Here is a 21,535-nt window from a genome sequence, read left to right on the forward strand (position 1 = left end):
GAGAAAGGTCTTCCTTCTGTTGGTTCACCCCCCAAATGGTTGCTACAGCCGGCGCTGCCCCGATCCGAAGCCAGGAGCCAGGTGCTTCCTCCTGGTCTTCCATGCGGGTGCAGGTGCCCAGGCACTTGGGCCATCCTCCACTGCCCTCCCAGGCCACAGCAGAGAGCTGGAGTGGAAGAGGAGCAACCGGGACTAGAACCCAGCACCCATGTGGGATGCTGGTGCCGCAGGCGGAGGATTAACCAAGTGAGCCACGGCACCAGCCCCATAAAAGATGTCTTAAGTCAGGCACTTTGTTTAGTTTGTTTTTCCTCAGTTGTCAATAGAGATGCGTTTAACCCTTTAATGAACTGCCTATGTACACGTGTCTGGGTGTGTGCACTTGTGTACCTGTACCTGTATGCAGGTGCATGTGCTAGCCAGTGTGTTGGTACCCACTTGTGAGTATCTGAGTTTGGGGAGGGTGAGGCAGTTCAGTTGGCCTTGACTGAAGTTCTGTTGTTTTTTATGTTCTCTGGGGAACCAGTACTTTGGATATGCAGGCTGCTGGCTCATCTCTATTTTTAAGTTGTCACCTCAAATGGTCTAAAGCCCTTGGAACATTCTGTGTTTTCTACCGTTGACAAGTTGGTTTGCAGTGAGGGGTAAATTTGTCCTCTCCAGGCATTTATGATGACCAAACATTAGTGATGCCATTTAAGAGCATTTTTGACAAGCATGCCATGTGCTGCAGACCCTGACTGCAGGTTAGAATACTGTTAGGACATCACAGTGTTAAGCACGTCAGTCTTCAGGTTACTGGTGAACAGGAGATGAGGCTGTGCCTATTTTTAAGTTCCCAGGGGAGTCAGGAATAGCCATTGGATAACCCATTGTTTTTGTTTTTTATTTTTTCACCTGCATGATGTTAGTATTATGAACTGGGTGACAATTCCTTGTCCACAGTTATTTCAAGATTTCTGCAGGAAGTTATTTTTAAGGATCGCTTTTTTTAAAATAAAAAAAAAAAATCTCATTCATTCTTTCCCCATCTAATTGTCTCTTTGCCTTGGCTAGATCTATTCAGTGAACAAGACACATCAGAATTAGATGTGGAAGGAGGCCAACAGCAGGGGCAGAAGATAGCATTGGAAATATCAGAATCATGGTGCTTGGGAAGCGCGTCATGATTGTAAAAGGAAGGAAGGAATCTCTAAAATAGATTTGTTCTGCCCCCTGGGTTTTTTTTTTTTTTTTTTCTTAAAAGAAGCATAATCTATTTTTGTAGCTTTGTCTAAGGCAGCAGAGCTGGTCCAGGCTTTCTGAGGTCACTTGCTGTCCCCATACTCCATTCCCATTGGTTTCTCCCCAGTCTGGTCCAGGAGTGTGGCTCTGGGAGGAGCAAAGAGAAAGAGGTAAATGCAGAAGCTCAGTGCTCCACTGGGTTAGTGGGGACCTGCGTTCTGGTTTCCCAAGAACCGAGCCTCCAGTGGCTTGAGAGCCTAAATTTTTTTTAAGATTTATTTATTTATTTGAAAGGCAGAGTTACAGAGAGGCAGAGAGAGAGAGAGAGAGAGAGAGAGAGAGAGAGAAAGTGTTCCATCCACTGGTTCATGTTTATTCCTCAAATGGCCGCAGTGGGTGGAGCTGGGATGACCCAAAACCAGGAGCCAGGAGCTTCTTCCAGGTCTCCCACATGGGTGCAGGGGCCCAAGGACTGGGCCCGTCTTCTGCTTTCCCAGCCCATAGCAGAGAGCTGGAATTGAAGTAGAGCATCTGGGCCTTAAACCAGAGCCCATATGGGATGCCGGCACTACAAGCAGTGGCTTTACCTGCCACGCCACACCACCGGCCCTGAGAGCCTAAGTGTTGTTATGTGTGCTACTGCTGGAAGCTGTGTTTGTTATGTATTTCCTATCCGAGTGTGTTTGATGCATCAGTTACAGCACAGCCTGGGATATCCAAGTGCCTGGATTTGAGTTCCAGCTCCACTTGCCGTTCCAGCTTCCTGCCAAAGCAGAGCTTGGGAGTCAGCAGGGAATGGCTCAAGGATTTGGGTCACTGTCACCCATGTAGGAGACATAGATTAAGTTTGAGGCCGATGACTTCAGCCTGGCCCACTCCAGGCTATTGTGGGCATTAGGGGAGTGAACCAGCAGATGAGAGATCTCTTCCTTTGTCTCTGTCTACCTCTGCCTTTCAAGAAAATAAATACAGTATATCATGAGTGCCAGGGCCTGCAGTATGTTCCTTTGTAAGTGGGGTGATTAAGGATTCTGAAGGCTTCTCACTGTGGTGATAATAATGAATATGAATATGAAGGTGTGCATGTGGTAACTGCTGGTGGCCAGCAGTATTTGTATTGAATTTATAACAACACTTGAGAACAGTCCTAGGAGTAAGCACAAACATCAACCCCATTTTCTTAACAAGATCACAAAACCTTAGGGAAATAGACTGCCCCACCCAGGGTTACCCAGTTACTAAGTGGCTGAGTCTGGGCTCAAACCCAAGTTGGTCTGATTATAAAACTTTGGCATCTAAGCATTAGTACAATTAGTGATTGGTGCCACTGGTGTAATGGGTGCTTGTTGTTTGCAACTGCTGTATGGATATTGTCGCTTAATTTTTATGATGTTGTTCTTCATTTGACTTGCGCAGTCACAGAGCTTATAAGAGGTGAGGCTGAATTTTTAAATTCAGTTCTTATTTCTACCTTCTGTGCTCCATGTTGATTTCTTTTAAAAAATTTATTTTAATTTTGTTTGAAAGGCAGATAGAGAGGTAGAAAGGCAGAGACCTTCCATCCACTGGTTCACTCCCAAAATGCTCACAACAAGCAGGACTGGGCCAGGCCAAAGCCGGGAGCCTGGGAGTCAATCCCAGTGCCCCAGGTGAGTGGCAGGGACACTACCCTTTGAGTCCTATCTGCTGCCTTGAGGATGCACATCAGCAGAGTGCTGAATCGGAGCAACGGAACCAGGACCCAAACCCAGACACCCCACAATGTAAGGTGGGCATTCCAAGCAGCATCTTAACCCTTAGACCACATGACTGCCCTCTGGAGGCTGAGGAACTAAGGGTGAATTATCTGTATTTTTTCCAAATTTAGGCTGCTAATATTGATCTGCAGTTCAGCTGTGGTTTTTCCCCATCAGCTCTCCCTACAGCCTTCATTGTGTCCCTTCCTTATGCCAGTGCAGGAGACTGATAGTTGAGGGTGGCTGCCACCATCTCAGATAGCTGCTCCACGGGAGTGCCAAGGGCAGAAGGGATGACAGGGAGTTGTCCGTGGATCCAGGCATCAGCTGCCCCCACCAAGGGTTTAGTGGGGAAAAATGGATGCCCTGAAATTAGGCTGTATGTGGCATTTTGGATGAATTCTTTATTTATGTGCTCTGTTTTTATATCTGTAAAATTGAAATAACAATATTACCTTGTGGGATAATTGTAGGAAATAAAGTATATATCAGATGCACCAGACCCATGGCATCTGTTTCTGTTATTGCCAATCAACCCTCCCCTCACCCCCAACTCTTGCTCTACTGAGGTCTTAAATGCTTGTTTCACCCAACATAAGCTCATAACATATTTTAGCCCACTTTTTCGATTTCACAAAACAGATTTAGTTAGCTAAGCCTTCACTGGGGGATTTGCATCAAATGTTGGTAGTTTCTGTTAATTGCTTTTTTGTGTGTGTGCAAGGATGGATTGAATTGCATGTTTTGAAATGTGTCTGTTTTCTAGATCAGTTTTCTTTTGTTTCCTCTGCCCTTGTTTTGTTGTGTTTGAAACAGATTTTTATGGGAGCTTCAGAGACCCACTGTCTTGCAGTGTAGACTTCTGAAGGCGTGATGTGGAGCACAGGGAGAAAGCCCTTGGTTAGCAGGCACTTGCAGGAATTGAGGTGGAATGACCTCATGTGAGCGCTGATTGGCTATCATGAAGGCTGCACATGTCAGGGCAGGTTTGTTTTCTTCATATCCACCTTTCTAACCAGTTTGCAGTTGTGTGCAGGGCTCACTCATCCTTCACCCAGCCCTGATGCTTCCTGGTGCCATTAGCACACTCCCTTAGTTTTCTTTCTCATCCTTGATTTAGTACCTTACAAGGAATTGGGGAAAATAGACTTGCTTATAAAGGATATTTGGTCACCTCCAGCTGTAAAGAAATCCACAGAGCCTCTCTAGAGGAATGTCCACTTAACCTTCTTGCCCTTGACCCTAAAGTCACACTCAGCTTGCTATCTGCACATGTTGGCTGGCAGGCTACTGTGTTGATTGTCTCTCCTTTTGTGACAGATTATGTGTTACTTCCTCAAACAGTTTCTGTAAGTCCAGGATCTAAGGGTAGCTTAGCTGGGTGACTCTGGGCCAGGGTCTCTTAGGAGATGGCAGTTAGAGCATCATCATGGGTTGCTGTAGTTCTCAAAAGGCTTGACTGGCTATGGGTGACCCCTTCTCAAAATGTGTGTCTGGCATTGCCGGTTGGAAGCCATGGGAACTTACCAATAGCACTGCTTGAGTGACCTCATAACACACCCATTGGTTTCCCTGGAGTGATGAGCGAAGTAATGAGAAAACAGGTTGGAAGCTGTAAGGTCTTTGGTGACCTCACTTTGAGACTCACAGGCCATCATTTCTGCTGTATCAGATCAGCCCTATTCAGTGTTGCACTGGAGTGCACAGAGCTTGAAGACCTGAAGGCAAGAATCATGGGCCATCAACTTGAAAGCTGGTGTCTATCTGCGCACTGATGTCTCTGCTCCGAGTTGTGTGCTTTCCAGTAGTATTTTGCTTGTCCCTCTGCATGCCCATCCCAGTTATTTTGCTAATATAGAATATAATTTCATTATATATCATGTAAACCAGTGAAATGCCAATGATGGGAGGGATGTTGCTATTTCCTAGAAGACTCATTTGATTCCATTAGGAAGACAGGATAAAGGCTGGTGGATTAAAAATTGCTGTTAAATAAGGTGCAGATAGGGACTGTAAAATATAAAGGAATGTCATAAAAGATCTAAAGCCCTCAAATTCTTTTGTAACTGTCTTTACGTTATCATTCAATTTCAAATAAATTGGAAATCATAGACTCTGAATTGTAAGTATGGCTTGTGTCAGGAAAGTTCTCATAAATTCCCAGAGAGAACACAGATTCAAAAAAGTTTTCAGTATTCTTTAAAAGATGGATGAAAGAATGAATACTCTGCACACATGTGTGTTGTTTCAAAATGTTTTCAATGTTTGAATAACTGTGTATAATTTCTTACTTTGTGCACCTCTTGTTTGACTAGCATGAACTGGTCTCAAATATGTGAGAAAGAGGGCATTAATGTATGAGATATTCAGAAGTTGTTTCTTACCTATTCATTGTTACAAAAGGAGATTTACCTAGTTTTTCTTTCAAGAGTCCTATAAATCAAGGAAGTACATTTTTTGCAATACATATTTCATCAATTCGAAGATGCATAATTTTCTAAATTTTAACATTTCAGAAATCCAAACTCATTCTACAGTCAGTGGCATTTTATGATTTAATTGGCAGTGTTTGTTTTTCTTCCTGGTGGCTTTATAAATTATCATTGTTGCTATAGCTAAAATAAAACATGTTTGTGACTTTGTTTTCTGGAAAATATGCTAAATGCATGAGAATCAGAGGCTTGTTACAGTTAAATTGGGTATTTCTGTCCAGTTGTGGTTTGACTGAGTCTATTTCAATTTATTAATAAAATTCTGTAAAGCAGTGGGTTGATTTTGAAAAGAAACTTGTATTCAGTGTTCTGTAAATGAAGTCAGCATCACATTTGCTCATGTAGAAAATGAGAGAATTGATGTAAATTATTTCCAAAGTCTCTTTCAGCTTGAATATCGTGATTTCAAATCTTTTCTGAAAGAAACCATACCTTTTAATTCTTAATCTGTTGGGGGATAAGGAGTCTTAGATGTCTTATAAAGTAAAATAAAGCCCATCAGACCTGTTCAGTACACTGTGCCCCATCTAAGTTACAGTTAGAGGAAATAAGTTGTGCTATGCTAGTGCATGTTAGTGTGATTGTAGATAATGGTAATACCCTGTGCATTTCAAAAATACAAGTAGAAGAAAGGATTCTGAATGTTTCACCACAACGAAATTATAAATAGTTGAGCAGATAGATATCCTTACACTGATTCTACCATTACAGTGTGTTCATGTAGCAAAAAATCACATAAATAGGTACCATTTGTGTGAAAAGTAAGTTTATTTTTAAAAATAGAATGAAATCCACCAACCCTTCTCAGTACAGACTCTGAGGGCATTATCCCAAAATCTGCCACTAATGTGGGGGTGTTAACAGACTCCGCCCCCAAGCTTATACCCAACACTTCAGGATCCTTTGAGCTCAAGTTAAGCACATTTTTAAATTTGATTTGAGTTTGTGTTCTTCTCTATGGTATTTTTTGGCTTTGTGAAACTATGTAAAATAGAAATGTTTGAATTCATCTCAGCCGATGGATTGTTCCTTAAGGGTCGAATCCTTGCTAGAATCTTCCACCTTAGTCCTTACTTACGTTTGCCCAAGCCATGGATATTCTGAGTGCCCTGGTGCCAAGGGTGAGAGAAATACAGGTTTGAAGGGGAAAGTGTTCTCAAATATTTTGATGAAATATCTTTACTATAATGCAAAGCTCTGCCAAATTGAGAAGAGTTGTTGATAGATAAAGAAAATCATTGTTATACTTTCCAGATTTTCTTAGTAGTGTTTAAAGACCTATAAAAGCCTTTTCTACCTGGAGGTGCAAACAGTTATTAAGAACCTCAGGTATAGGCCATTGGAGGGTGAACCAACGGCAAAGGAAGACCTTTCTCTCTGTCTCTCTCTCTCACTGTCCACTCTGCCTGTCCAAAAAAAAAAAAAAAAATATATATATATATATAGGAAAATCATGTTATAACTCTTCAGTGCCTCCAGCTGCATCTCGTTTTTTTCTTCTCTCTGCGTCTTCTCTCTCCATCCTGGTGGAATTATATCTACAAGAATTACTGAAGGAAGGATGTACTGGCATGAACACTTCCTAATGCAGGCCTTATTTGTATTCATGCACAAAATGATACCTCCATGGGTTGTATTCTTGGGTGTTCAGATTAGCTGATTTGATAGTTTCCATCTGGACTAATCACCACCCAGGCTTCTCCTCAGACCCTCCCAGTGTTGGGAGATTTTGCCACGTGACTCTCATTGTCTTTAGTGGGCTTGATAGCAGGAATCCCTCCACATGTGTGACTTGCCCGTGTTGTGACTCCCAATGGGATGCTTTCATTGGTGACATTTCTCTTTCCCTCTCTATGATAGGTCTTTTACGTATCCATCTTGCATACGTAGTAATGTCAGTTTGTTTCCATAGCTGGAAATAGTCCCTGTTCACTCCAAACCTATGAAGTTAATTGCAGGTGGCTAGCTCATTTAGCATCCAAAATGGCACTTTAATTTTTTTCCTAGTGGATTTAGTGTTTTCTTATAAAAGGAGAGAATAAGTGATGGGAGTATATTTTCCATTGCACCATTGTAGTGAATGTGCTTAAAAAGAGACTGAGTGGTTATAATGTCACTTTAACCAGAGTGGTAGAAAATCACTGTGTCAGCCGGCGCCGTGGCTCAATAGGCTAATCCTCCACCTAGCGGCGCCGGCACACCGGGTTCTAGTCCCGGTTGGGGCGCCGGATTCTGTCCCGGTTGCCCCTCTTCCAGGCCAGCTCTCTGCTATGGCCAGGGAGTGCAGTGGAGGATGGCCCAGGTGCTTGGGCCCTGCACCCCATGGGAGACCAGGAAAAGCACCTGGCTCCTGGCTCCTGCCAGGATCAGCGCGGTGCGCCGGCTGCAGCGGCGGCCATTGGAGGGTGAACCAACGGCAAAGGAAGACCTTTCTCTCTCTGTCTCTCTCTCACTGTCCACTCTGCCTGTCAAAAAAAAAAAAAAAAAAAAAAAAAAAAAAAAAAAAAAAGAAAATCACTGTGTCTTAAAACAGTATTTTTAATATCACAATGTGAAGATATAAGTCATTTAATTCTTTATTTGTGGAGTTTGGTACTTCACTAACAATAACAACAACAAATAAACAGCTTTGCAGTCAGAGTTCCTAAAAATATGGCTCATCATCCATGAACTCTATGAATTGAAACAAGTTTTTTTTTTTTTTGAGATTATATATTAAATTTTTTTTAACTTTTATTTAATGAATATAAATTTCCAAAGTACAGCTTATGGATTACAATGGCTTCCCCCCTATAACATCCCTCCCACCCGCAACCCTCCCCTTTCCCACTCCCTCTCCCCTTCCATTCACATCAAGATTCATTTTCAATTCTCTTTATATACAGAAGATCAATTTAGCATACATTAAGTAAAGATTTCAACAGTTTGCTCCCACACAGAAACATAAAGTGAAAAATACTGTTTGAGTACTAGTTATAGCATTAAATCTCAATGTACAGCACACTAAGGACAAAGATCCTACATGAGGAGTAAGTGCACAGTGACTCCTGTTGTTGACTTAACAAATTGACACTCTTGTTTATGGCATCAGTAATCACCCTAGGCTCTTGTCATGAGCTGCCAAGGCTATGGAAGCCCCCTAAGTTCACCGACTCTGATCATATTTAGACAAGGCCATGGTCAAAGTGGAAGTTCTCTCCTCCCTTCAGAGAAAGGTACCTCCTTCTTTGATGACCCGTTCTTTCCACTGGGATCTCACTCACAGAGATCTTTCATTTAGGTTTTTTTTTTTTTTTTTTTCCAGAGTGTCTTGGCTTTCCATGCCTGAAATACTCTCATGGGCATTTCAGCCGGATCCGCATGCCTTAAGGGCTGATTCTGAGGCCAGAGTGCTGTTTAGGACATCTGCCATTCTATGGGTCTGCTGTGTATCTCACTTCCCATGTGAAACAAGTTTTGTAACCTCTCTGAACCTTCACTTTCTGGTGTATATTAAGGAAGTATCAATCCCTACTTTACCAGACTTTGGAACACATGAAAGGAAGTGATGGGTTGAATCACACGGTGCAGCAGTTGGCTTTATACACTAAGTACTGTAGGGGTATTAGAGTGTTAGAGATAAGCACATTTCACCAGAAGGGGAAAAAAAAAACTTAAGTAAACATAAATTTAAAATGTGAAGCGGTACACAGGTAAATATCTTCAGGAACCAGTTTTGGAAACTGAAAATATTGCAGACTCAGACATCCTATAGAAATACGGCTCCATTTTCACACAGGCTTATTTAAAACTGGTTTGGAAGTTGGGTCAACAACTGCTTCTTCTGCATGACTCACGATAGGATAAGAACAAGTGATTATGTGTAAGGATTCTTCTGTCCTGAGCTTCAGAACACAAGTGACAAGTGCGACTTCCTGCCAGGGCTCACCTTTTTCCAGAGAGATTACAGTGGGTTTATTCTTTGAGTTCACCAAGCAAAATGAGCTCCAAGGGTCTGGTGTTGCACAGTGGGTTAAGCTGCCTGCCATATATGACATTCCATGTAAGTGCCTGTTCAAGTCCTGGCTGTTCCATTTCCAATGCAATTCACTGCTAATGTGCCTGGGAAAACAGTCAAACATGGCCCAAGTACTTAGGCCCCAGCCACTCACATGGGAGACCCAGGCTCCTAGATCTGGCCTGACCCAGACTGGGCCATTATGGCAATTTGGTGAGTGAACAGTAGATGGAAGCTCTCTCTTTCTCTCTGTCTCTCCCTCTCTCTAACTCTTTCAAATAAATACATAAATCTTTTAAAAAAAATAAGAAGACAGCAAAATAAACTCCAAGAAGAATATTTGTATTATCATTTTTATTGGTGTTTTTTACTTTATAATTCACTTATTACACAAAGGATTTTAGCTGTCTCATGTGTGTTGTGTTTATTTTCTTCCTTTGGTCCCTTTGTGAGAAGCCTAATCTAACACAGTTATGGTACTACAGAATGAAGTTCCAAAAGTTGTTTTGCCTTACAGCATTCCTTGTTTTCCTTGGTCTGTCATTTGCGTTAGAGCAAATATTTGTATTTGTGATCTCAGTGCTCATTATACTAGAAATGCTTCTAGGTCACATACGAGCTTTTGGGCCTGGTAATAAAATCTGTTTTTTTGTTTTGTTTTGTTTTTAAGATTTTATTTATTTATTTGAGAGACAGAGTTCCAGACAGAGACAGGGAGAGACAGAGAGAAAAGTCTTCCATCAGCTGGTTTGCTCCCCAAATGGCTGCAACAGCCAGAGATGGGCCGATCCAAAGCCAGAAGCCAGGAGCTTCCTCTGATCTCCTACATGAGTGCAGGGGCCCAAGCACTTGGGCCGTCTTCCACTGCTTTCCCAGGCCATAGGAAAGAGCTGGATCAGAAGAGGGGCAGCCAGGAAATGAACTGGTACTGCAGGCAGAGGCCTAGCCACTAAGCCGCAGCACTGGCCCCATAAAATCTACTTCTTGAGTTAATTGTTTAAAATCTAAATTCCTAGTTGCCTCCTCTGGAAATTTTGTCTCAATCCAGAAGGCATACTAAGTCTACAGTTTTTTGTTTGTTTGTTTGTTTGTTTTTCTGTCTCTGTTTTAACCAAATGCCCTACTTGAAAAATCTACAATCAGTTAAGGCTAGGAAAACCCTACCCTCTACAGTCAACCTATTGGAAATGTTGGCTAAAACACTTCTTTGAAGGGAAACTTGAGTTTTCTGTCACTCTAAGATATGAATTTGGGGAAACAGCTGAGAAGAAACAGTGCAAGGGGAAAATAAAATCTGCTGTTCTTTTTGATTAAACATTGTGTATTGATGACCTATTTGTTCTTTTTGTGGCACTGTTGGCTCCATTTTACTTGGAAAATTATTCCACTTACAAGCAGTAGTTACAGTATTTCAGAGGAGACACCAAGAAAGTGTATGTCATCCATGAAAAATAAAAATCAGCCAATTAAAACCAGAAACTTGTCAACATAGATAGGGGGTGCTTGGTCCCCTCAGTGGGTGCCAATAGTGTCTAGGCTAGTATTTCTAAAGACAGAGAATGATAATTGTCCTTCATGGGTGAGAAAGTCCTTCAAGGGTGAGTAAGCCCATTAGTGCCCTGGACTTCCATAGATCTGCAAGACAATGACAGAAGAGAGATGCAGTCTGCCCAGACCTGGATCAGATGCTATTTTATTGTTCATAATTGACTCTGGGTGCAAGGCAGCTTGGCAACTGGGTTCGCTTTTAAGGGCATGCTACAGAGTGAAATTAATGGTGGATGTGGCTATAGTTAGGAGATTTGTCAGCATGCTTATCTCCTATTAATTACTGACTAATTGTAAGGTGCACATTACCTGTGTCAATTCCCTACCTAAAGCAAATTTAGCAGAGTGATTATGTTATTGAAGGAGAGCCTCCTGGGTGTCAGGCTATGGCAGTTAATTGAACTAATATTTTTGAGGGTCTACCTTTTGGCTGTGAGAAAATTCTGGAAATAATCATGCAATGGCGAGATAAAATTGATGGGAAGACTGACATTGGTCAATATAGTTCAGTAGTATATAATTACCAAGTAAGATATAGACAAGGAAGGAGAGGAACAATGTCTCTGGGAGGGTGTGACATGGCTTTCTAAGCATGTGTACCATTTTCTGTTGCCAGATAAGAAATGCTCCCCAAACTTACCAACTTGTACTAGCATGACTGTTAACTGTCTCACCTGTCAAGCATTGAGTCATACTGTTGCTCAGGGCCACAGTCATCTGAAGGAAGGAGTGTGAGTTGCAGGAAGTACATGGTGAGAAGAATTCAGCAAGGGAGAGCATGGGCAGAGTTAGATTGTCCGAATACACTGCAAGGAAGCAGCAAGAAAGCAGGTCAGCTAGGGGCTGAGTACTGCCCGAACATGGAGCATACTCTGAGGGGCATACCTGCAGCAGTCCCTTCTTGGTTAGGGTGACTGTTGCCATATGCTTGCAAGGGAGCAGGGGGCAGGGCAGCCAGTGGCTGGCTGTGACAACGTGGACCGCAATCAAAGAAGTAGACTCGTAACTACAGTATTGCTTCCACTAGGTTGAGTTTGCTGTCATCCATGAGGTTACCCCAGGCAGGTGATTTGTTTCTCTGGGCAGAGCTGGGGAGCTGATAACCCCCTCTGCCTTAAGGGACACCACCAAATGCTCTGCAGCCACCCTGCACACTGTGAAGATCCCTGGTGGTAGGAGAGGCTTTAGTTCTTCACTAAGTATGTCTTTGCACAAGGCTGATCAGAATGTAGCACCTGGGTCCCCCCAAAGCAAACAGTTCAAGAGGGAGACAGAGAATATGCATGTGGCCAAGATGGAAGTAGTGCTGTCCTGTAACCTCATCTTAGGAGTGTCAGGCATCACTTTTCCTGTGGTCCATTGGTGTTTGAGGCCAAGCCTCCTGCACTGTGAGATGGCAGTACACAGGAGTCTGAACACCAGAACCAACCATCTTGGAGGTCCCCCAACACGCAAGTCTCGGGGATTGGTGGAGGGTGCTTCTGAGGAGGTGCTGCTGAAGCTGAAACAGAGAGGAAGAACAGAATGAGGGGGCATTTGGTGCTGAGCCTTCCCTGGGTGTTTGGAGTGTTGAGTGTTTTGACACAGTGAACAAAGATCAGAGCAGAGAGAGCCCGGAAGCCTGTGCTGAGAGGTGATGCTGAGGAAGTTGGCAAGGGCCAGACCTTCCCTGTCCTTTTAGGTCACATTAAATACTTTGTTCTTTGGAGATTTAAGCCTGGGAATGATGTAATCATATATATATATATATATATATATATATATATATATATATATATAATTTTTTTTTCCTCTGTCTCTCTCTGCCTGCTGTGAGCAGTATGGATAGGTAGGGAAATCAGCTTGAAAGCTTTTATAGGGGCTGGCATTGGGGTGCAGCAGGCTAAGCTGCCACCTGCAAAACCAGCATTCCATATCAGAGTTTTGTTGGAGTCTTGGCTACTCTGCTTTGGATCCAGCTTACTTCTCATGCATGCTCCCAGGAGGGCAGTGGGATGATGATCTAAGTATTGAATCCCTGCCACCCACTTTGGAAACCAGGATGGAGTTCCCAGCTCCTGGCTTCAGTCTGGCCCACTCCTGGCTGTTGCAGCCATCCGGGAGTAAACCAGTGGATGGCATATCTCTGTGTGTCTGTCCCTCTCTGTCACTTGGCCTTTTGAATAAATAATTATTTAAAAAGAAAAGAAGCAACTTCTTATAGTTGTCCAGGCACAAGATCGTAATGCATAAAAACACTGGCAGTAGAAATAGTAGTGAATGTATATAAGTGTATTTAGGAAGAAAACTTGTCATAATTTCCAGATGGAGTGAAGGAGTTATCTGTGGTGATTTCTCAGGTCCTGGCGTCTAGAGTGGGATGGATGGAGATGACATCTGATGCTAGAGGGAACCCTGGAAGAGAATTGGCTTATGGAAAACATCACAGAACTAATCTTGAAATCAGCAATATCATTGCATGCAGCAAGTAAACATATAGGCTCAGTGTCTGGGGGAAAGTAGGGAGGTCTTTGCCAAGAAAAATGCACTTCTAGGCAGATCTACAGAAATGCACTGCATTTTTAAAACCGTATGACAGGTTTTGTTTTGTGTTTTAATTTATGTGTAAGTAGCTAACGTCTGGCAAAGGACAACTGGGAATTCTTGATGTTTCTCCTTTGATGATCATTCTTGTCTTTTAAACCACGTTGATGGAGAGTTTTAAATCACAGCTAATTTTTTTTTTTTTTTTTTTGAAGTGTTAGACTCCACTGAGAGGTGTTCATGCTGGTCTCAGTTCCTTTTACTGTATTATCTCCAAACTAATAATTCTTTTTCTGACACCTCCTCACATACACATGCGTGCACAGACACACACACAGTCTTGATTGTCAAAGAATTAAGGATGGGCTGTCCTAAAATTACAGCATTTGAGAGTCCCTGGGGAACAACAGCTGATCATTCATTCTTGTGTTCTAGGCCAGAAACATGGTAAGTGGACACCTCCTTTGTACAGGCTCTTGTGATTGGAGTTCATATATTTTTTTAAAGATTTATTTATTTATTTGAAAGAGTTACACAGAGAGAAGGAGAGGCAGAGAGAGAGAGAGAGAGAAGTCTTTCTTCAGCTGGTTCACTCCCCAATTGGCTGCAATGGCCAGAGCCACGCTGATCGGAAGCCATGAGCCAGGAGCTTCTTCCAGGTCTCCCACGCGGGTGCAGGAGCCTAAAGACTTGGGCCATCTTCTACTGCTTTCCCAGGCCATAGCAGAGAGCTGGATCGGAAGTAGAGCAGCTGGGACACGAACTGGCGCCCATATGGGATGCCAGCACTGCAGGCGGTGGTTTTACCTGCTTCGCCACAGTGCTGGTCCCAGAGTTCATATTTTATAAAATGCCACCTCCTCTCTCTGATCAGAGACCTACTGTGTACCAAGCACTATTCTAGGCAAGTGCTGCATGCCAGAGCTCACTTCTCCATCCACCCTGAGTGGAAGGAAGACTTAAGTGTCATACTGTGCCCTGAGCAACTTAATGCCTTCTCCATGGGGAGGCTGGATAAGGACATTGAATTTGGCACAGCAGTAGCAGGCAGGATAAGGCCCTAAGGTAGGTATTGTTCTGTAGGTACTGCTCTATACCTCTTAGAAGAGTGAAATCCCTAGAATTAGTGAGGGACTTTAGTTTTCTTTTGTTCAATGCAGATCTCTGAGTCTTTGCAAGGGCCTAACATGGTGCAGACCTTGCCAACATACTTGAAAGAGTTGAGTGGGTAAATTACACATATGTTTAAAAGCTTTTTATTTTGAAATAATTTACACTTGGAGAAAATTTACAAAATTAGTATAGAGAATTCCCATATAACTTCCTTCCAGCTTCCCTTAACGTTACATAATCATTGTATGGTGATCAACAACTAGTAAATTGGGGGCTGGCATTGTGGCATAGTGCTTTAAGCTGCTGTCTATGATGCCTGTATCTCATATGGGTGCTGGTTCATGTTCCAGCTGCTCCACTTCTGATACAACCAGCTTCCTGCTGATGCACCTGGGAAAACAGTGGACAATGCCCCCGGTGCTTAGGCCCCTGCTACCCACATGGGATACCTGGAAGAGACTTCTGGCTCCTGACTGCTGGCTTCAGCTTGGACCAGCTCTGGCCATTGTTGCCCTTTGGGGAGTAATCCAAAGGATAGAAGACCCATGTATATGTGTGTGTGTGTGTGTGTGTGTGTGTCTTCCTCTCTTTCTATAACTCTGCCTTTCAAATAAATAAATCTTTTTTAAAAAAATAGTAATTAAATAACATTGACAAAATACTGTTTTTTATTTTTTTGACTGAACACTCTTGGGTTATGGAAAGGACCAAGAGAATTTGATTTTTATTTATTTGAAAGCAAAATGATGGAGAAGTCGAGAGAGAGACAGCGAGAGGGAGAGAAAAATCAATCTTCCATCCACTAGTTCATTCCCCCAAATACCAGCAATAGCCAGGGCTGGGCAAGACTGAAGCCTGGAGCCAGGAACTCCATCTGGATCTCCCACATGGGTGGCAGGGAGGAATGCATATAATTGAGCCATCATTAGTTGCTTTCCATGGACACTTTATCAGGAAGCTGTATATGAAGTGGAGTAGCCAGGACTTGAACTTGGGATGTGGATGTCCCAAGGAACAACACAATACCTGCCCTGAAACACAGTACTGTTAATGGACACTTCAGGTTGCACATTCTTACTCCCACTGATGTCTCTTTGTTGTTGTATGATCCAACCCAGGATTCCACATTGCATTCGGTTGTTTTGTCTTCAGCATAAAACTTTTTCAGTCTTTGCTCGTCATTCATGACTTTGACACTTGTGAAGAAAAACTGTGGTCAGTTACTATAGGAATGCCCCTTAGTGCCAGTTTGTCTGAAGATTGAAAGCCCTCATGTTGTAGAAGACTTCCCAAAGGAAGTGGAATTTTGGGTGCACTTCAATGAGAAGTGCTACTTGGATGGATAGAGGGGTGGAAGGAGAGTTTTTAGGCAAGGAGAACTGTGTCCAAAAACATTGATTCTAGAGCCCTTTGCTGTTATCCTGGCTCCTCTTTGCAGGTACAAGTGATTGGTAGCATCAAATGACTTGCTGAGAGTTGTAATCACCCTTGTCCAGCTGCCCTGCTGCTTTGGGTCCTGTGTCTTGTCCATCAGCAAGAAGCTCTTTTGATTTGTGCTCAACAAAACCTCCATATGTAACCTGCTCTGCTACTGGTTTTGGGCTCCAACTTCCTGGGTGCCAGCTGATGTTCCCTTTGTATCTTTGTACTGGACTTTATTCTGCCCTTTGGTAGTCTTGGGACATAGAATCTTACATTTATTTAATTTTCCTTATTGTTATATTTGCTAAAACTGAACCAGCATTATGTGGCAGCCTCTTTACCATGCCTTCTCAATAGGAGGTGATGTCACCCCTAAGTGTTTGTATGTTGGTTCTTAGGGGAATGAAAAAAAACTTACTATTTTTATGTATAAATACAAATCTATCTACAGTACTTAAGCATATTGCAATATTTCTGTTGCATTACATTTTATTGGAAGCAGGGGTTGGTTGGGGAGAAAAAAAATCTAAGAAAGCTCATTGGTGGTAGCCATAATTAAAGAAAAAGATGTTCACAATCACTGTGATAAGTCCACTGATTTACCTCTATGATCCTACTTAATTCACACCACTTCAAGGAAAGTATTCTTAGCGCCTCAGTTTAAAAAATACAAATGAAGAAACTGAGAATTACCAAAATTGAATTATTGCCCACAATCACAGAGCCAGTGGGTGTGGATGGGAATATCTACCCGAACAGGAGATCTCAGAGTACAAGGTCTTTGTTTATCCATGCCAGTCTACAGCCATATTCCTATTACCAATTAGAAAGAATATAAAGCATTTCCGAAAACCAGAGAGAGACTTTCCTGGGCTTTATTTATTCATTTGCACTTCCCATTATAGCACCATTACTAGGGCAGATAATTGTGGGTCACCTCTTTATACATTTGCAATATCGATGTTAAGATTTTAGCTGGACACAGGTTGTTGTGGCTCTAGTATCTAGAAGAATGTACCCTTGCAGGAAGTGCTCAGAACATAGGACAGAGCTTCAAAAAGTTCATAGGAAATGCAAATTATGAAACAAATTATTCATGGATTTCAACATTTTTTTGCACCAGAATAAACTTACGATTTAATTCCATTTTATAAGAACTTTTTGAAGTACCCTCCTGTCTGTTGAATGGATAAAAGGGAAAGGATGTTGTATTTGAAGACAAAACTTTCAAAGCCAAGCTGAATTATTTCTGTTTAATGTTAGGGCCATAATGTTAGGTCTTTAAAGAAAATAAACACCAACGACAAAAGTGTAGGATAAGATTCATACCTACCGCAGACAAAGTTAAGTTCTGGGTGGCCAGTTGGGTTTGATGTAGAAAGTGCCTGTAGCTACTCAAACTCCAAACATATGACTTAATATTGTTTTACCATGCATAGTTGATAGAGATTAAATCAGACTTAATTTTTCCATCCATCTTGAAGGGCTCAAAAGAAAAAAGCAATCAGTATTGTCATTGAAAATAAAATGATGGCGGTGCCTTGAGTGAACAATAATGAGTATGACTTTTTTCTTCCTTTTTCAACTGGGTTTAGAACCCAGCTTCTTATGTTTGAGCAGGGACTAAATGTCCTTTAGACAGAGTCCTTCCACTGAACAGAGAAGAAATCTCAAGTTACAGGAGAATGTAGAAATGTTACAATGAGCATCTCTGTGAATGGCAGACATAAATTGATTGGTGTATTATTCAGATCCTATGAATTCATCTCAGTATCTTTTTTAAGGCATAATACATTCAACTGGTTGGCATATGTTGAAGGTTCATATGTGTTGTGTTAAGATTGGCTATGGACTTATGATTGTCTAAACTAGGCCGTACAGATAGATGCAAATTTCGGTTTTCACAGGCACTTCCCAAAGTAAGTAATTCAGGACCTCAGAAAAGCTAGATGTGTTCAAAGGAAACTGTTTTTAATATATATGAGTGGAGACAGACAAAAGAATGGAGACAGCACTACCAGGCCCTTGTTTTCTTGTTCCCGGAAGCCTTTACCCGTAACAGGGTGAGAGCTTCTAGGAAAATCTGCTCCAAGTGCAGATGTAACCAGAAAGTTGTGTAACTCAGAATCAGGAAGGCGGTAAAGAATTTCTCCAGCTGCCTCAGAGAATAAGCTATGCATTCACCGCCATGACAAATGCAAGCTTCTTTGGAATATGTGTTCAAATATCTTTTTCTAAATCACGCTTCTTAGAGTTTTGTGAAGTGGGCTTTTTTCTTGTTGTTTCTCTGCTGCTTTTAATTCTCCTTTTCCTACCCCCTGAGGCTTGTAAGACTTGGCCTGCTAAGATCTCAGTGTTGAGAAATTGGGACACACACACACACACCTATTACCTGAGTAGGGTGCATGCCAGTGCTCTTTATCAGAGATGGTAAGTGCTTCAGATTTCTAATTACAGGTTTTCTGGCTCCTCACGCTCAGTATTTGAGATCCTCAATGCCAGAATACCAGGTGCTTCAGATACTCCACTCTAGCCATTGAAAGACCTAATGTAATTATGCAAAATTGAAAAATCACTTTCTCTCCTGCAGAAGTATCTCGCGGCCTTCTCCATTTTGAAGTCACAAACTTAGATTTGCCTGCATCTTATCAGAATCAGACTTATCTAATCCTCTGATGAGCTCCACAGAGAGGAATTGTACCAGCTCAGCTTTGGGGGAATGCCTCATGTCATATCTTTGCTCTGTGACTGCTTAAAATTAAAGACACAGGAGTAGACAGTGCTATTATTTACTCTTCTAGCTAATGCCTTTCCACACCCAGAAGGGAGGCCTGCTTCATTGTTCTCTGATTCTATAATTCACGTGGAAAAATCATTTTCATAATTTTGAAGCATATCAAACAATTGGCTTGTGCTTTCTTCTTGGGAGATGATTTGCTATTTCAGGTATTGATGTGAGTGAGCTAGGGGCCAAAGTAGTCCAATTGATAATTTCCTGTGAATACCCCACTACTGCCTGTGGCCAGGGTCCACATAAAATTAGTACTAAAATTGTCCAGAGGGGCTACAGGTTCAAAGGGGGCTCTGGAATTTTTTTCTTGGCCTGGGGAATCCAATTTTTTTTTTTTATTTTTAAGCTTTATTCTTGTCAGTGAAGAGGTAAAATATCTTCCAAAAGTCAAAGCACAGTATCGCAGGAAGACCAAAATCCAGGACCTTCAACTTGGGCAGACCTGCCACACTGCTGTGGCTTCTTAGCTGAGTGACCTTTGACATTTACTTAACCTCTGGGAGTTTCATCCTTCTCATCTTTCAAAGGGAAAACAAATAGGTCACCTCTTCAAAGGCTGCCTGGAAGAGATGCATCAGCTTGGGGGCTGGAGCCTAGGGCTGGGAGAGCTGTTTAAGGCACTCTTGGAAAGCCAGCTAAGGTGGTTAGCTTGTATCTTTGGGAGCCAAGGTCAGTGTAGTTTTTCTATCAAAAAGAGTGAAGATAGGTTGGGATTTGTGTTAACCAAAGTGGACATAGCACACTGCTTTCAAAATGGTCTGTGCCCAAAGAGAATGGTTTCTTAGTAATCATCTCATAAAATAATGAGTTCGGGGGTCAGTGTATGTGACCCAGTGGCTCCAGCCTGGTCTTAAAACCCCTATTGAGTCCTGGCCACTCCTCTTCCCATCCAGTTGCCTCCTAATGGACCTAGGAGGCAGCAGATGATAGCCCAAGTTCTTGGGTCCCTGACACCTATCTGGTAGAGCCTGATGCAGTTCCTGGCTCCTAGCTTCTGCTATTTGAGGTAGTGAACCAGCAGATGGAAAAATGCCTCTGTCACCCTGTCTTTCAAATAAATACAATAAATAAATATTGTAAAAATAGAATGAAATAGCAAGTACTATTTACTCATTATTATAAGGTGATGATGATGGGAGGTTCAGCTGTGTTTCTGCCTTGTTTCTAAGTAAACCCACACCTGGTGTTTGGCTTCTCCACGTGGGTCTATTACCCAGGTGGCAGCAACTCCTAGTGGGCTACCCTGGGCCAGGACCACGTGACCTCCTCTCCTAGTGGGTGCCCTCAAAGTCTGGCTCGTTCCCCACCCCCACCCACCTTGGGCAAGGCCACGTGGGTAGGGGCAGCTAGGCTCGCACTCTTGGGGGGAGAGGAGGGAGGAGGGGGTCCGGCAGCAGCCCCCGAGTGTGAATAGCGCGCTTTGACGAGCGAGGCTGGGGACGCCCGCCCGGTCTGTGCCTCCTGCCTGCGGGCCCCATAAAAGGAGCAGCTGCCGCCGCCGGGCAGCTCAGACGCGCGCGGGGATGAGGCGGGCGGCGGCTGAGGGCGCGCCTGGGCTCCGGCAGTGACCGACGCGGACCTCGGTGCGGCTAGAGGCGCGCAGGTAACCGCGGGCGAGCGGGTTTTGTCCTCGGGCTTGGAAGTGACAGCAGCAGCAGGGGAGGGGAGTCAGGCAAGCAGGAAGGAGACTGGGCAGGGACCAGGAAGAGGGGAAGCAGGGAAGACAGAGCAAGGGAGGAAAAGGAAGGAAGGGAAGCAGGGCGCAGCCGCGCGGGGGCAGCTGGCATGCGCTGCGCTTGGCTTTGGCCGGGGCGTTCAAGTTCCCCACCTCCGACCTCTCCTGGCCGGCGGCCGATCCCTCCCTAGACGCTCCCTCGCGCGCCGCTCGCCTCGCAGCGCAGCGCACGGCAGCGCCGCGGCTCCACCAGCCATGTTTTCTGGGCAGGCGTCTCGGCCGCGCAGCCGAGCGGCAGGGCCCCACGCTCCGGGAGCGCCGCGGCTGCAGCGTGGGGCAGGTGGAAGGAGACGCGGGCGGCCAGCGCGCGCCAGGCTGGCTGTGCTCTCGGCCGTGGACTGGGGGAGGAGTCCTTCCGAGGATGGTTTACTTTAGCTTTTCCTACGGACCCCGGGCCGCCGGCCTGCTGCTGCTGCTCAGTGAACTGTTGGCTCACCGCAGCTTCTGTATCTTTGAGCTGCTTTAGGAGTGGTGTTTGCATCAAGCTGGCCTCAGCTGGAGAAAATAGAGGGACAGAGAAGGGGCCGGGTTGGGGTGGGGAGCTTTTGTGCAGAGCCCTGTTGTAGGGCCTTCGTCGTTCTCCCATGGACAGGCAAAGGCAGTGTGGCATAGCCCAGGCCTTTTTGGCCTGCTGTGTGCCAGTTGCCCTCTCCATACCCTCATGGGGGTTGTTGATCTGTGGGCAGAAGGTTGCCCCGAAGGCGCGCTCCGTCCACCTGCGATGCCCGTGGGTACCCTGTGGCGCTGGTTTCCTTGGCTTTCCTGCCCAGCCCCAGGAAATGTCAGTGTTGGCAGCCGTGCTGGCTGCTCTGAGCAGCTGTTCTCCCCCCCAGACCACAGTGGATCCCTATCAGCAAGTGTGTGGCAGCTGTTTTGGGCCCCGCGGTGATGCGAAACCCTTTCTTGCTTGAGGAGCTGTTGGATGGGAGGTCCGGAGTGCCTCTGCTTCTCTTT

At 43.9% G+C, this 21,535-nt stretch overlaps 1 protein-coding gene across 36 annotated transcripts in view; it reads left to right on the top strand.

Annotated features, from left to right (window-relative positions):
* Positions 1–21,535, top strand: part of MAGI1 (membrane associated guanylate kinase, WW and PDZ domain containing 1) — a 685,324-nt gene that overhangs the window by 484,393 nt on the left and 179,396 nt on the right. For 2 of the 36 annotated variants that reach the window (XM_051852235.2, XM_070050631.1), the window contains exon 1: positions 20,211–20,449. The exons of the other annotated variants lie outside the window; for them this stretch is intronic. The gene's annotated coding sequence lies outside the window, so the exon portion shown is untranslated. Of the gene's footprint in view, positions 1–20,210; positions 20,450–21,535 lie in introns of those variants that run through there. 36 annotated transcript variants of the gene reach the window in all.

This window comes from Oryctolagus cuniculus, chromosome 10, assembly GCF_964237555.1.
Source record: "Oryctolagus cuniculus chromosome 10, mOryCun1.1, whole genome shotgun sequence".
In the NCBI taxonomy this organism is placed as follows: Eukaryota; Metazoa; Chordata; class Mammalia; order Lagomorpha; family Leporidae; genus Oryctolagus; species Oryctolagus cuniculus.